The sequence below is a fragment of the Oryzias latipes genome, chromosome 3, assembly GCF_053564925.1.
Source record: "Oryzias latipes strain Hd-rR chromosome 3, Olatipes_Hd-rR_3.1".
In the NCBI taxonomy this organism is placed as follows: Eukaryota; Metazoa; Chordata; class Actinopteri; order Beloniformes; family Adrianichthyidae; genus Oryzias; species Oryzias latipes.
The window spans coordinates 16,924,035-16,938,619 of record NC_136239.1 but is presented as its reverse complement, the minus strand read 5'-3'; the positions used below and the strand labels follow the sequence as shown (position 1 = coordinate 16,938,619).

The window sequence follows — 14,585 nt, the reverse complement described above, 5'->3', positions numbered from 1 at the left end:
ATGTTTCAGGAGCTCGTTTCCAGACAGATCCCATAAAAATAGAGATGGTAATGTTTTGGCCCAAAATGCAAACACCTCCAATGCTGTATGGGGTTTGCCAACTCCTAAAGAAGATTCTTTGAAGGCTACAGTTACGTTACTGCACACCTACATCCACTAACATCCACTAAATAGCTTTGTATCTGGAATTTTACAGCAGATCAGGCCTTCCAAATACACAAACCAGGTTTACATATAGTGCTGCATAGTGAACCAGTTGTTAGCGCTCTCTCCCCACAGCCAGAAGGCCCAGGTTCAATTCCCAGCTGGGTCCTTTCTGTTTAGAGCTTGCATGTTCTCCTCATGGACAACTTGGTTTACTCCAGGCCCTCCAGCTTCCTCCCACAGTCCAAAAACATGCTTCACATATTGATTGGTGACTCTTAATTGCCCACAGTGTATGTGATGGTGTGGCCCTGCAACTGACTGGGAACTTGTCCAGGGTGCACCCTTCCCTCGCCAAACAGTTGTCAGGACAGGCTCCAGCAGCCCTGTGACCCCTAAAGAGATACAGCAGATTAAAAATATGGAGGGATGAATGGTTTACATGAGTTCTTGTCTTCTACATCCCTGATAATATTCAACCATTCAAAGTGGAAATAGATGCTTCAGACTGGGGAGTGGGGATTGACTTATTTCAAAGGTCTATGACCACAACCACGTCTTTTTCATCTTTGAGCATTTTTCTCTATCTATTTCATATATCTACGCTGTTTTGGAACGGAAGCTCCTTGCCGTCATATTGGTTCTGGAGTCGCACCATTAGTTTGTCCAAGATGTTAATTGACTCAAATTCAAGTGTCCATGGTCAAGCTTGTCTGCTCCTCAGTGTCTTCTGAACCTCTTTCTGCTCTTCCGGTTCATTGATGGCGGTCCCATTTATACACCTTCTTGCTTTCTCAGGTTTTGCCAGCAGGGATGAGGACTTGGACTTTCCCAGATGGACTGGGAGGGTCACTGAGTTCCGGCCTGTGTTGTGCTGGACCTTGATCTCAGCTCTAACTTTAACAGCCGTCATCCTGATTATGATTGATCTGGTGGACCTTCCAACGCAGATTCTTCCAGCTTTCTCTTCAGGTGACTGCTTCGTACTTAGAGTAAAGTTTGCATTTGGGTTTTCCATTCATCACCCCAACATTCTGACACTACAGAGCTTGACAAAAAAGAGAAGATAGACCGGCAAAACTAAAAAATTCTTTAATTTCTGATCTATCAAGCAGAACTTCCCCTCATATTGTCAATTTTGATCCTCTGTAATGTACATGGGTGTAGTGACAGCACTCAGGTAAGGAGAGGCCTCACTAGCTGCCATGTGCTATTCTCATGTGCTATAGCTATTCTCATAAAAGATTATTTGTATAAACAATGTTTTAGGACATAAAAGAGAATATTATTTTTACACCATTCCATTATTTTTAATACAATTAATTTCAGGTTATTTTTTAACTAACATACACAAATCATTTGGGGAAAAACAAATATATTAACATTTTTTTAGTTTTTAAAAAACAGCCCAAGGTGTCGAAAACATTTCTTATTGTACTAAAAAATCTGTTTCTCAAAAACTGCCTTTGTTTGCATTATTTCATAAAACTTGTATATTTCTGTCCCTTAGAGCTTTTGATTACGTATTACTACAGTTTACTCAATTTCTCCTCATTTCCACTGTGAACTTTCTAAAGACTGTCTTAAGAATTTTGCCTCTGAGTCTCTCGAAGACTGACACCTTGAGCTCGCCTGATAAACCTAAGATGTTGAAGTAGTGGACTGTGAACCCTGCATTCACGCTATTCTCACAACAACCACATGGGGCTCAAACCATTCTTTCAAAACAAAACAGAAAAAGGGCTGGTTTGGAGAACCGGTTACCAACCTGCATGACACATATCCTCATGTACAGATAAATGCAAGTCAGCTCTTCTGTGGGAATTTCAAGGTGCAGGCTGTGAGAAGCATTCTGTGTTCTCCAATCACATTTACATACCAGATCCACCACAAACAGATGAAAAAGACAGACGGATACAACAGAGAGGACCTTAGGTAGTTGCTGCAGCATAAATACAATTTTTGAGACACCTCTCTTTTAAAGTCCACTTCCCAGTGGTCTTTTAACTATGATTATGCTGTTTTTAGCCTAAATCAAAAAATCGGTATAGTTTTCCAGGACACAGTTTCGCAACAAACATGGCGAGTAATATTGGAGCTATCCAGCTCAACAGTTTTTAGCCAAATGAGGAAAACAAAGACGTACATGGATCTAGCCGTCTACAAGCCGATGTGTCGGAATGAAGCGGAGCAGCGACTTTGCCGTTGTAGTTATACCAACACCTACAAGCTATTTTTAACTGCATTTTTTTCATCTGCTCCTAATTCACAATGATTTGAATGAGGAAATACTCAGAAATACAATTTTCATTTTCATTTTCTTGATGTATGCCCTGTATCATGAGAAAAATACTCCAAGAACGTGTTAAAAACAAAATTTGTATTGGAGTTGGTCTTTAACATTACAGGCATTTGTATAAATATGTGATTGTTCTGGGTTCTCCTTTTGCATCTATCTGAGATTATATGATGTAATTAATATCAACCTGTAAAAGGTTTGGGATGGAAAGCTGAAGCAGAGAAGGACAGGCATGATTCCTTATCGTGCATTGACACTTTTTAATAAACATGCGTTACTAGGGGTGTAGGAAAAAATATCGCGATATTTCATTTGGCAATATTTCTATCGATTTAAAATGCTGTCATGACGAACTGAAACTCTGTACCATGTTGCTGCCAGTTTCATATAAAAAGGTGGATTGCGGTGCTTTGTAGCGGGCTCAGATAAGAACGAGTGGAGCAGTGCAGCTGTGCAGCGGCTCATGCACGGAGCACCAGGCAAAATGCTGTTGACAAAGCACGCCACAGTTCTGCAGAACCTCACACCAATAGATTCTAGTTAAACAACCTGATGGATCAGAGTGATGTGTAAAACGCTCTGAAAAAGGCCAACGCCGTGGTGATGAGCGGTGAAATCCGTGTTTAATTCTGCGTGTGAGAAAGCGGAGCTGCAGCTGCAGTGCAGACTGTCATGTAAATAAAGCATCGTAGCCACATTAAAGCGCTCTTCTTCACCCTGTCATGCTGCCTCATCACACTTTAATGTTTCTGGAAAGAATTGGTGTGTTTTTTCCCCCCTCTATTTTTGAAGCACCATTCAGGTTCCTGAACCGTTTAAAAGCACTAGAGAAGCTTCATTAAGCAATGTTTAAAATAAATAGCACTATATTTCCCCAATCATACTTTTGGAACCTTATTGGTTAAGGCACATTCATTCCATTTATTTTTTCTTACATTGAAAAATATTTGTTGTAAAAATTAGACTATGTTGACTTTTCCATTTAAGAACAAATAGATTTTAAGTTACCAAAAATAAAAGCACTATAAATTTGCTTGGGGAAAAACAACTTGTATATGAGATACAGTTGCAGTGCTTAACATTATGATCATTAAATAAAATACATTTTACAATTTTATTACAATGAAATGCGTATTAATATTCAGGTGGAGATTGTCTCAAGTTATACTCTTGAAAAAAAGAAAAGAAAATATGTTCAGGTACGATATCACGATATGAATCGTATTGCGGGATGCGCATCGGGATACATATCGCCAGACTCTTCCCGAGACACACCCCTATGCAGCACTCATATGTTTCCCTGCTTAATGTGAGAGCAATAAACCTGCAGGTTGTGCACTCCGAAGAATCACCTTGTTATTCTTCTTGGTCTGTTTATTCAGAAATTCTCCAGTAATCTTCGTACAGAACAGCTCACAGTTGAAGGTAACCCATTGTTTACAGATTAGACCCTGTTCCTTCAGCAGAACATGCTGACCCAAATTGTTGGGGTCAGGAAAAAAAACATTAAAAAAAATCCCCAGATGATACTGACTGGTTACAGGCCTGTGTGTTGTGTGTCTTTGTGAATAATGCACACCTGCTTGTGCGTAAATGAAAATGTTCTAGCTAAAGCCCTCACAGCAGTGCACAGGCCAATGTCATGTGTGAGTGTGTGTGGATCCCATTGTGAGAGTAAAGTATTGTGTTTCTATTTTATTTCTTAGCTTCTTATGTAAGCATCAGCGGGGGGAAAGGGCCACACTGAGATGAGCAAAAGGGCACAGAGCTATGAAATCCAAGCAGGATCCACAAAGTCAGCCCTTCGCTCGGGTGGATCTCCAAAGTTATAACAGAAATTGAAGAGCTATTTTGCTGATTTAGATGAAGCTAATAAGACAAAAAGCACTTTACTTTTATTGTAAATTTGCCCAAAATAAACAGCTTGTTTTCACATGAAAATAAAAAAATGGACAAAATAAAGAAACAGAAAGGTATTTTTCTTTTACTTTATGATTTGTATAAACTCAAGTATGAAAAAACTCATTTTATAAACTTAAACACATACAATCACAAGTGCTAACATTAGTAGCTATGTGAAATTGAATGGGAATCACAGCTATTAAACTCTTTTGTTTTATCTTAGATGAATAGATTTTGAGAATAAAATTATTAAACAAGACAAAAAAATACAAAAGGGTTCAATCATCATAACAAAAAAATCAAAATTAAAGAAAATGCAAAACATAAATCCACCAAGAAAAAGTGAGTAGTGGCAGTAATCTGGTTTATTGATCATAGTCATAAACTAATGACCTGCAGATGATGCAGAAAGTGCTGCAGTGGTGCTAAAGAAGACTGCCTGAAAACATTTTGTGCAGAGGTATACATTTTTTTAGAGTGCAAGCTTCTATATCAGCTTGGTGGGTTTTTTTTTTTTTTGGGGGGGGGGGGGGGGGGGTAAGTCATTATTGGGAGCTTTGATCTTATTTACTGAGCTGTGAAAATAAAAGTTTCTGCAGGTTTTTATTAAGTGGAATGTCAACAAACTGGTTCAGTGATTTTCAAGGTACCGGTAATAGGATAAGGCAGGATGTCTTCCACAGCACTGGGACCTTCTTCTGACTTTTGTAAAAGATAAAACAAAAAAATAGATATAACTAAAAAGCAGTTTCAACATCCATAACGTGTAAGAGGACACTGCAGAGGTTTGACATGGAGATGGTGTGTCTCCAGAAACAGCTTTCATCTATTTGTTATGGACAGAGGGTGATGATTCAATGTTTTCTCCTGAGCTGGAGAATTGTTCAGTTCCTTCCAGACTGAAGCCAAAGATTGACTGATTCATTGCTGACAGCATGTGTGTCATGTTGTTCTCCTGATGCTCTCTTGCTTTCTCCTTTAGATCTCTAGAAACAAGGCAGCTTGCTCCCTCATCCATTTACGTCCGTCTTGTAAATATTGCCTTTGAGTCTGCTCATTGCATCACAGGAGAATCGGTTTGTACGGTGGCCCTGAAGTGCAAACCATTCAACAAATCACTCGATACAAAAACATTTTTAAGATCACAGCAACAATTTAAAAAGCGTATTACATTTTAGAAAACAAAACAAAATTTCAGAAACCAAAACATAAAAAAGAAAAAAGAAAAAAAGAAAAAAAGATTTCAGAAAACAAAATTAATTTCCAGAAAAAAAAGAAATATTACAAAATGAAAACATTTCAGAAAAAAAATTAATTTCCAGAAAACAAAATGAAATATTAAAAAATGAAAACATTTCAGAAAAACAAAATGAAATATTAAAAAATGAAAAACATTTCAGAACACAGAATGAATTTCCAGAAACAAAACGAAATCTTCAAAAATGAAAAACATTTCCAAACCGGAAGAAGCAGGTACTATGGGACAACGCTGATTGGATGATGATGTTTGTCGATCATTTGAACTGAAAAGTATTTTAAATGAAGCGACGACGGATTTTATCGTCCAAACAACAATGTACCATGATAATTCCCGTATTTCCCATTTACATATTAAATCAAAAATGCAGCAAACAGATAATGAAGGTTTAAATTATTTTTTGAATATTTCGTCTGAAGCAGAACGGTCACCCGGAAGTAGTTTGTGTGGATGACGTCCGTACATTATATGTGCATAATTGTTGTATTTTCTTGTTTTGTATGTTGCAATTGTTCAATAAAAAAAAAAAAGAAAAAAAATAAAAAAAAAAAAAGAAAGGGACGGTAAAACGTTAACATAAACTTTAATCTTTGAATATTTAGTGGATGTGATGACAGAACGCACGCAGAAATATCAACACCAACCAGGTTTACAAATGTTTCGAAATGTCGTGAGAGGATTCTGTCTAAAGCAGCAGCTGCGAAGAAACGGGTGTTAAAGACGGCGCACATCATCAGGAAATGCAGTCCCGCCATCCACAGATAAGGTATGGAGGCACATTTGTTTGATCTAATAAATGTAGCGTTAAACGTGATTTCTAGGTGGGTGTTTACAGACAGATCCAAGATCCTTCAGTCATACGTTAATGACAGGTTACCTCATCAGCTGGAGAGGGGGGTCACGTGGGCAGGATTCACAGACAGGTGTACCAGCAGCATAAATCAGCAAAGCTGTCAGGTAAACTGCAGCAGTTTGTGTCTCAGAATAACATTTATGAATGCTTCTTATTCACACTATTAAGATCTGTGACTTTAGATTGTGTCAGTGCACAGAAACATGACAGTAAATGACTGGATGTGCACATCATCAGACACGTCCAGGTGTGTAACTAAAGGTGGCAAAGTCTGTAGTGTAAAATAAATCTTTAAAAAAAACGTTTTAGTCTTTCAGGCAGAGGAGGAATACCAAATTGTTTTAGAATGTATTTTTTATAAGACTGAAATAATGTATTTTATTCTGAGTTTGGTGTTTTGACCCCTCCCTAATGAATTTCTGGTTTAACCCATTTTCTCCTCATTTTGATGAACTCAACTTTTTCCTGAATGAAAGATGAACGGCAGCTGATGTTTTTCTGTCAGGGATTTTTAATTTATTAATTTATCTCTGTCAGGGATTTCAAGAGCTGGAGCTGGAGTCCAGTGCAGAGGAAGCTGCAAGCATGTACGAGCAGGAACTGGGGTCCCTTACCTGTGCATCTTCCTCTGGATGTGATGCTGAGCAGCAATGTGGACAAAACTTCCCTGACATGACTCTTTTTGATATAGTTGTTAAGCACAAACAGACTTTTCCCAGATGCATTTTTTCCTCTAATAAATGTGACTGACAGGTAGGCTGAGTAAATGCTGAATGTAAACGCAACATTTGATTGACTGCATGAAGAAGCCCATAAAGGGAAATCAACAACAGTTTCTTTGTTTCTGTTACTGAATAACGTATTCATGTTAAGTTTTCAATAAATATACTGCATTGCTATGAAACAAATTTGTTTATTTTCATATCCATTATTACAATCCTCACATCAGCATTCAGTTTTTTCATTGACAAAAATACATTTCTAAACAACAGCTTTGAAAATCAAACATCATCTTTGTTAATAAAGCTTTAAAACCTAAAATGGTAAACATGGAAAAACTCCTAAATGAAGCAAGTCTAATATGAACATTTTAAACTGGAGTTTTGCTTAAAGGAACATTAAGTTGTTTGGAGTTGTACAAGTGTTTGATGCGGTTCCTCATAGATGTGATTTCCAGGGGCCTGTTTCACAAAGGAGGTTCAACCAACTCTGAGGTCAAACCTGAACTCTGAGTTGGTCAATCGAGAGATTGACAACTCTGAGTTTTCAGTTTCAGAGCAGCTGATCCGCGTTAGATCAATCAACTCTGAGTGGACTGATTCGGAGGTGAGCGTGCGCACCGCGTCTATAAGAAGCCATTATCAATGGAGCGCAGATATCACGAGTCACCATGGCAACCGTGAAAAAAAGAGGTCTGCGTATTTTTCGCCAGCTGAACTTGACGTGCTGCTGCAGAGTTGCAGTGAATATGAGAACATATTCCAGAAGAAAAGCAACACCGCTGCATCTGCAAAACAGAGACAGTTAGCGTGGGAAAACATAGCTGTTCAAGTTAATGCCTAAGTTTGCATTTAAATCATTGTTATAAATATTGACTGTAATAACTTTTTAAATAGCGTAAGGTGTGAAATAAAAAATGGCTATATTTAGGTGTACTTTTGAAGTGTTATTCCTGGTGTAATTGCATGAAATGCTGCATAGTGTACAGAACCAATCTGGGGGAAAATGCATTTAACGTCGGTAATGTTTAGAGGACTTTTTTGTTAACCTTCCCCTCTTGCAAACGTTGGTCATTTTAATATTAATACATGCAATTGTGTTTTTAAAAGTGAACTTTTGTCTACTGTTGAACCTTTCGCTGCGCAAAGACTTCCTTCTTTTCTCTCGTCTTTCCGACCGTGCGTGGTCAGAAGCGCAGGGGAGATTTCCTTCAGGGCCGAAGGGAATTCTCCTTCGGGGTTCACTTCCCGTTGGAAACCCTCAACCTCCAGAGCGGAATAAGAATGACTCCAAAACAGTTATTCTGGGAATGACACCTTCTCCGTCCTCCTCATCCGTGCTCACCCCACCCCCCCCCCCATCTGCACCTGCAATCACCCCCCCCCCCATCTGCACCTGCACTCGCACCCCGCTCAGCACACACACACTGCAACACTACCCCTGTATTGATCAAGTGGTATAGGTTTATATGGGATTAAGAAAGTAAGCAGTGCTAGAAAATTGTGTTTCCAAAAAGTAATTGTTACATTAATCTAATTCAATGTCCCTGATTTCATTTTCATGTAGATGCAATCCTGCAGGAATTAAAAGAACATGGCAGCAGCTAAAAATGAAGTATAAAAACATAATTCAATCAGGTCAAATGTGAGCATGTCATGGATGTAGGCTTTGTTGACAATATTTGACATATGAAACATCTACATAGCAGGACCTAATGTTGTTTTCATTGTATATGTAATTGACTGCAACGAAAAACGGTAACGCTCAAACAAAAACGTATGGGGAAATGACAAAACATCGAGTCGAGGTCTCAAAATCCTCGTACGACGTAAATGTAATTCTCTACGAATTAATGCAGCCTCCTCGTCTATTGGGTAATCCAAAAAAGGACAAGCCATTCTTGTCACTTAGATCGCGTGACGGAAATGTGGGCAATGAAGGTTGAAGCGAAATATAGTGCTTCGTCTTTAAAAAGGGGAGGGGACCGGCAGAAACTTCGAGTTTGGAGAATAAAACCTGCTCCCGACCAGGTTAGGTTCACAGCATAAGTAACCATGGACACTGACTCAGAGTATAAGTTACCTCTCTTTCAGAAACGGGTTTGACTTACTCTGTTTACTCTGGTTAAACAAACCTCCCATTCTGAAACAGAAAACCCAGGGTTTCCCTGATTTCCGGGTTTATGAACTCAGAGTTTACACTTAACCTCCTTTGTGAAACAGGCCCCAGATCATCAGCCCGACGCTAAAGCCAGGAATTGTGCTTCGTCTTTCACTCCCCACTGCATCATTTACAACTAATCAGGCTTATGCAGCAGGTTAAAGACGTTTTTTTTAAAGGACCTGCAATTTAAAAAAAAAATTAGATATTAAGGTTAAATAATATTTATTGATTACATTGCACATAAATCATGGTGACTTGCCTGTACACTGCACAATGATCTGAATGACTTTAGTCTTTTTGTATTCCCATGTAGAGCTGCCATCTGTTCTTCTGCAGCACAAACCTTTCTGGAACTTCGCTTTGAGAAACTTCACCTGCAGAAATATCACATGTTAATTCAATTAAGTATTTTATAAACTTTAAAGTTCATTTTTAAGTTTCAGTATATGTGTATATGCATGGTTCAAAAATATACAATGCACTTAAATATTATTTCCCATAAGAACTTGTTTACTGATTTCAGTCTTATAGTCGATTTTTAGCAACACTGATGCCATATAATTACTGTAATTACTGTATAAATCACAGAATCAGGCTGGCTCGGAGCTTTTTCTCTCATGTTGTCACCGAAAACGGGAACGGCTATCATGTGAAGACGGTTCGTCTCCATCGGGTTCTTTTTGCGCATGCGCAAGATAAAAATAAATTATCTTTTCAAAGCAGCACTTTAACATCCTAAAATTAACATCCTTAGAGACATGTGACTGACAAAAGAAAAGATCACAGAATTGATTCTTACCTAAAGATGATTGACAGCGTGAACCTCGCAGCCGTAGACATTAGCGCACAGCGTTCAAAGTAAAAGTGCTCACAAACTACTTCCGGGTGACCGTGTGTCAGGCGAAATGTTAAAAAAATAATTTTAAAGTTCATTAACAGTTTGCTGCATTTTTTATTTGATATATAAATGGGAAATACGTGGATTATTATAGTACATTGTTGTTTGGACGATAAAATCCGTCATCGCTTCATTTAAAATACTTTTCAGTTCAAATGATTGACAAAAATCATCATCCAATCAGCGTTGTCCCATAGTACCTGCCTCTTCCGGTTTGAAAATGTTTTTCATTTTTGAAGATTTCGTTTTGTTTTCTGGAAATTCATTCTGTGTTCTGAAATGTTTTTCATTTTTTAATATTTCATTTTTTTTCTGAAATGTTTTTCATTTTTTAATATTTCATTTTTTTCTGGAATTTTTTTTTCTGAAATGTTTTTCATTTTTTAATATTTCATTTTTTTTCTGGATTTTTTTTTTTCTGAAATGTTTTCATTTTTTAATATTTCTTTTTTTCCTGGAAATTAATTTTGTTTTCTGAAATGTTTTTTTTTTTGTCATTTTTGTTTTTCAAGTTTTGGTTTCTGAAATTTTGTTTTGTTTTCTAAAATGTAATGCTGCTTTTTAAAAATTATTTTTTTTTTTAAATTGTTGTTGTGATCTTAAAAATGTTTTTGTATCGAGTGATTTGTTGAATGCTTTGCACTTCAGGGCCACCGTAGGTTTGGGACTTAAAAAGACTGTCTACAGTTAAAAAAGGAAAAAGAAAGTAACAAATTAATCCATAAAAAAACTTTCTTATTTTTGTGTAGTCTTTTCTTTCATACAAAATTCAAATCATTTGTGTCAGAAAATCCACCCCAATCAACATCTGAGTTAGGAGAAAGTCAAAAGAAAAATTGTTTCAAGAAAGGCTGCACGGCGGTGTAGTGGTTAGCACTCTTACTTCAGCGAGTAGGCCATGGTTAAAATCCCAGCTGGGTCTTTTCTGTGTGGAGTTTGCATGTTCTCCCCATGTATGTGTGGTGTTTTTTTTCCAGTTCACTTCCTCCCTCAATCCAAAAACATGCTTTAAAGGTTGATTATAACTCTAAAGTGTCACTGGGTCTGCATGTGAGAGTCAGACTGGCAACCTCTTTAGGGTGTACCCCACCTTTTGCCCAACAGATGCCAGGACAGGCTCCAGCAACCCAGTGACCTTAAAAGGGACAAAGCAGGTAAAGGAAATGGATGTGTGGAAGTTTGAAGTAAAATGTTTTATTTTCTGTCCTGCAAGAAAATTTGTCTTATCAAAAAAAAAAAAAGTTGCAGAATAATCTTAGTTTGATGAAACATGTAGTGAATAGAATTTTTTTCTTACCCTATTGGATTTGTTTTTCCTTATTTAAATAAGACTTTGTTTTACTTATTTCTGCGGGGTTTGTTTTTGCTGTGCGCTGAAGAAATTTTATTTTTTATTAATCCAAAGTTGTCTTAGCATTCACTGACACCATAATTTAATAAGTTTATTGCAAATAGCAAATACTGGTAATTTCTTTTAGTAAATGTTAGCAAAAAAATTCAGTGTGAACAGCAAAAAAATTAAGGCTAACAAGAAAAAAATACTTCCTTTTAGTTTCCTAATATCTACTGAAGATCTCTTTTTAGTTGAGCAAAGGATGTAATTTAAATCCTCTTTTGTCCCTAAAACTGGGAAGCCAGGTTTTGTTGTCTGGACCAAGCATTCTGCTCCCAGATCCCCACACACCAGTGAACTTCGGTGGAAAAAGAGCACATTAATGAAAACAAACTGCTGTTTACTTCAAGTACACCTGACCTTGCACAGGCCCACAGCCAGCGTCTCTTCTATGACCCAAATCACTGAAAAGTTGCCAATTAAGCTCTGTGTTGCAGAGTGAAAGCGCCTGCAGGGCTGTGTCCTCTCTGAGCTCTTTCTCACAGAAAAACTGTGCGTCCCGCTTAAATTCAGGTTAAATTTGATTTTTTTTTAGGATAAATAAATATCTTAATACAGAAAATAAAGCGTCAGAGAGGAGGAGGATAGAGCATAAAAGGAGTAAAATACTGCAGCCCTCCCATCTGTTTCTCCCCTTTTTCAGGGACTGCTGATGATGTAGCACTACCTCCCCCTCTCCTCTGCTCGCCTCCCCTCCCGTAGCCAGTCCTTACTCTGTGGAATTGGCTTTACATAACATACTGCAGTCTGAGATAACGCAGCACCCATCGACACTTTCTCTTTAAAGGCAACCGACACAGCATTTGCATCCAAAAAAAACCCCGTCGTATTTGGCTGTTTGCTGAGCCTGAGCAGCATCAAAATGCACATCAGCATCTGCACACACATCTCAGGAAATTATGGTAAAACTCATGCTTTTGGGTACAACTCTGACTGGTGGGGAATTAAGCATCACTTAATTCATGGAGAATTTTCTGGGCCCTTATCATCTAGTTAGTGATTTGTTTGTATTGCAGATGGCTGCAGCCAGTTTGGTCTGGGCAGTGCTGGAGGACGGGTCACATTGCAGGCTTGAAATGTATCTCTGGGAGCCCGGTGAAATACCTCAGTGTGCGACACTGTGCGTCATTCTGGCAGCTGAACCTGAATGAGTTGCCAGGATTGTTGTTCTCTGCATTCTCCCCTTATGGTGAGGATCAAATCCCAACCCATCAGCTCATCCAACCTCTGTGATCAGTACCAGCTTAAGCACTGGCTTAGATGACAGAAGACTTTCTGAGGTCCCTGCTTCCTTTTGGACTAAACGTTACATAAAAATGGTTGCTCCATAGCAAAGTAAAAATAAACCCTTTCTTCTCATAGATGTCACTCCCTGTAAGAGATCTGCAGTCTTGGTTTGCCTTTGTTTTTTCATGTCATCAGCATCAAAAACAGTTGCGTAATACATGTCTGAGTGCTTTTTCCTTGTCGCCTGGTGCAATTCGACTCGTCAACTTTAGTTTTCACTGCAAAGGGAGGATCATTATTTTCCACTGTGAAACTATGATGACTCAGGACAAAAGGTTTCTCTGTGCGTTTCTCTTTCCAGTGCGAGTTTCCAGTAAGCTCAGAACTTTGAATGCATTTTACATAAGGAAGAGGGAGGCACAGAGAGGGACAAAAACTGAGATCAGCTTAGTACTGCTGGTAGGTAACGAGAACTATAGAAGAGAGAAAAAATTACATGAAAAGGAAAGATAGTAAGAATTAATGACAGTAATATCAAATAGAATTTTGACAAAGTAATAGAGAAGGGTCAAGGGTAGGGTTGTGGGTCGGTGCTTAAACTGTCGATTCCATTTTAGCTCACAAATTTAATATTTGATGATTCAGCCTGATTAAAGCAAAATATTAAACTTGAAAATTTCCTTCAGATTCCGTTCCAGAAATGCAGTTTTCCCACATCTTGTGATCTATTGAATTAAGGGAAAATTTCATTGATAAAGTTAAAAAATGTTAATTTTGAAGAAACGCTTTTTTTGCCTGAAAAAAATAATTCAAGAAATGTACTTTTAACAGAAATTTGATATGTGACTAAGCAATCATGCAATTTCAAAGTGAAAATCAATTTGATTTTGATTAATAGACTTTTTCTAGTTAGGTGTTACCTAATTTGGCACAAGTCAAGAAGAAGATTTTTGAAAAATATGTAAAAAATTCAATAGTTAAGAAAAGCACACTAGGGGAAAGTTAACTTCTTCACACTTTTTAAGCAATCAAAGTGTTTTCACATTTAATGTAAATAAGGTAAATCGCCTGTCCGTCCTGGGGGAGGATCCCTCCTTCATGTGGGCACCCCTGAGGTTTCTTCGTTTTTTCCGGAATCCGTTTTTTTAGGAGTTTTTCCTTACCGCGAAGGGGGGTCTAGGGGCAGGGATGCCAGTATAGCTTAGTCAGTTTGTTAGTTCATTTTAGTATTTTACTATTGAACTCTTTGTGTTAATGATCCTTTTGAGTTCATGTTTACTTCGAAGCCCATCGAGACGACTGTTGTGATTTTGGGCTATACAAATAAAATTGAATTGAATTGAATTGAATTAATGGATTCAACAAGTCGTGTCTTGTCTCTACAAGCACATATATGCCTGTTTACAATTAAGAGTAAATGAAATGGCATCATTTACATTTGTATGTAGGTGTATATGAAAGGATATGCGTCTCTTTTACTGTTTTGTATTTTCTTATCAAAACTTGTCTAATTCTATGAGGTTTAACATATCTATTTATAGATGTATATACCTTATGTTAGATTTCTTTAGTATTTCTGTGTTTTAATTGCTTGAAATAAATCAATTCCATTTGCAAATCCGAGTTTTATTGTCTCACTACTTTTTCACCACCTGCTTCTGCAAATAGACCAGAGCAGGCCTTTTAGGTAGGGATTTTTTTTTAAACAGTCATTAAAACTCTGAAGGG

The 14,585-nt window shown here is 37.6% G+C and overlaps 2 long non-coding RNA genes across 2 annotated transcripts; one reads left to right on the top strand and one right to left on the bottom strand.

The window, feature by feature from the left end:
- The first annotated feature begins 4,851 nt into the window (after positions 1-4,851).
- On the top strand, positions 4,852-12,612 carry LOC144990942 (uncharacterized). Its single transcript, XR_013654818.1, has 2 exons — positions 4,852-5,421; positions 10,897-12,612. It is a non-coding gene; the product is annotated as an uncharacterized LOC144990942 (long non-coding RNA).
- LOC144990940 (uncharacterized) lies at positions 9,381-10,276 on the bottom strand. The gene is made up of 3 exons (XR_013654816.1): positions 10,139-10,276; positions 9,599-9,713; positions 9,381-9,518 (listed from the first exon to the last, which is right to left on the bottom strand). It is a non-coding gene; the product is annotated as an uncharacterized LOC144990940 (long non-coding RNA).
- Positions 12,613-14,585: the final 1,973 nt, after the last annotated feature.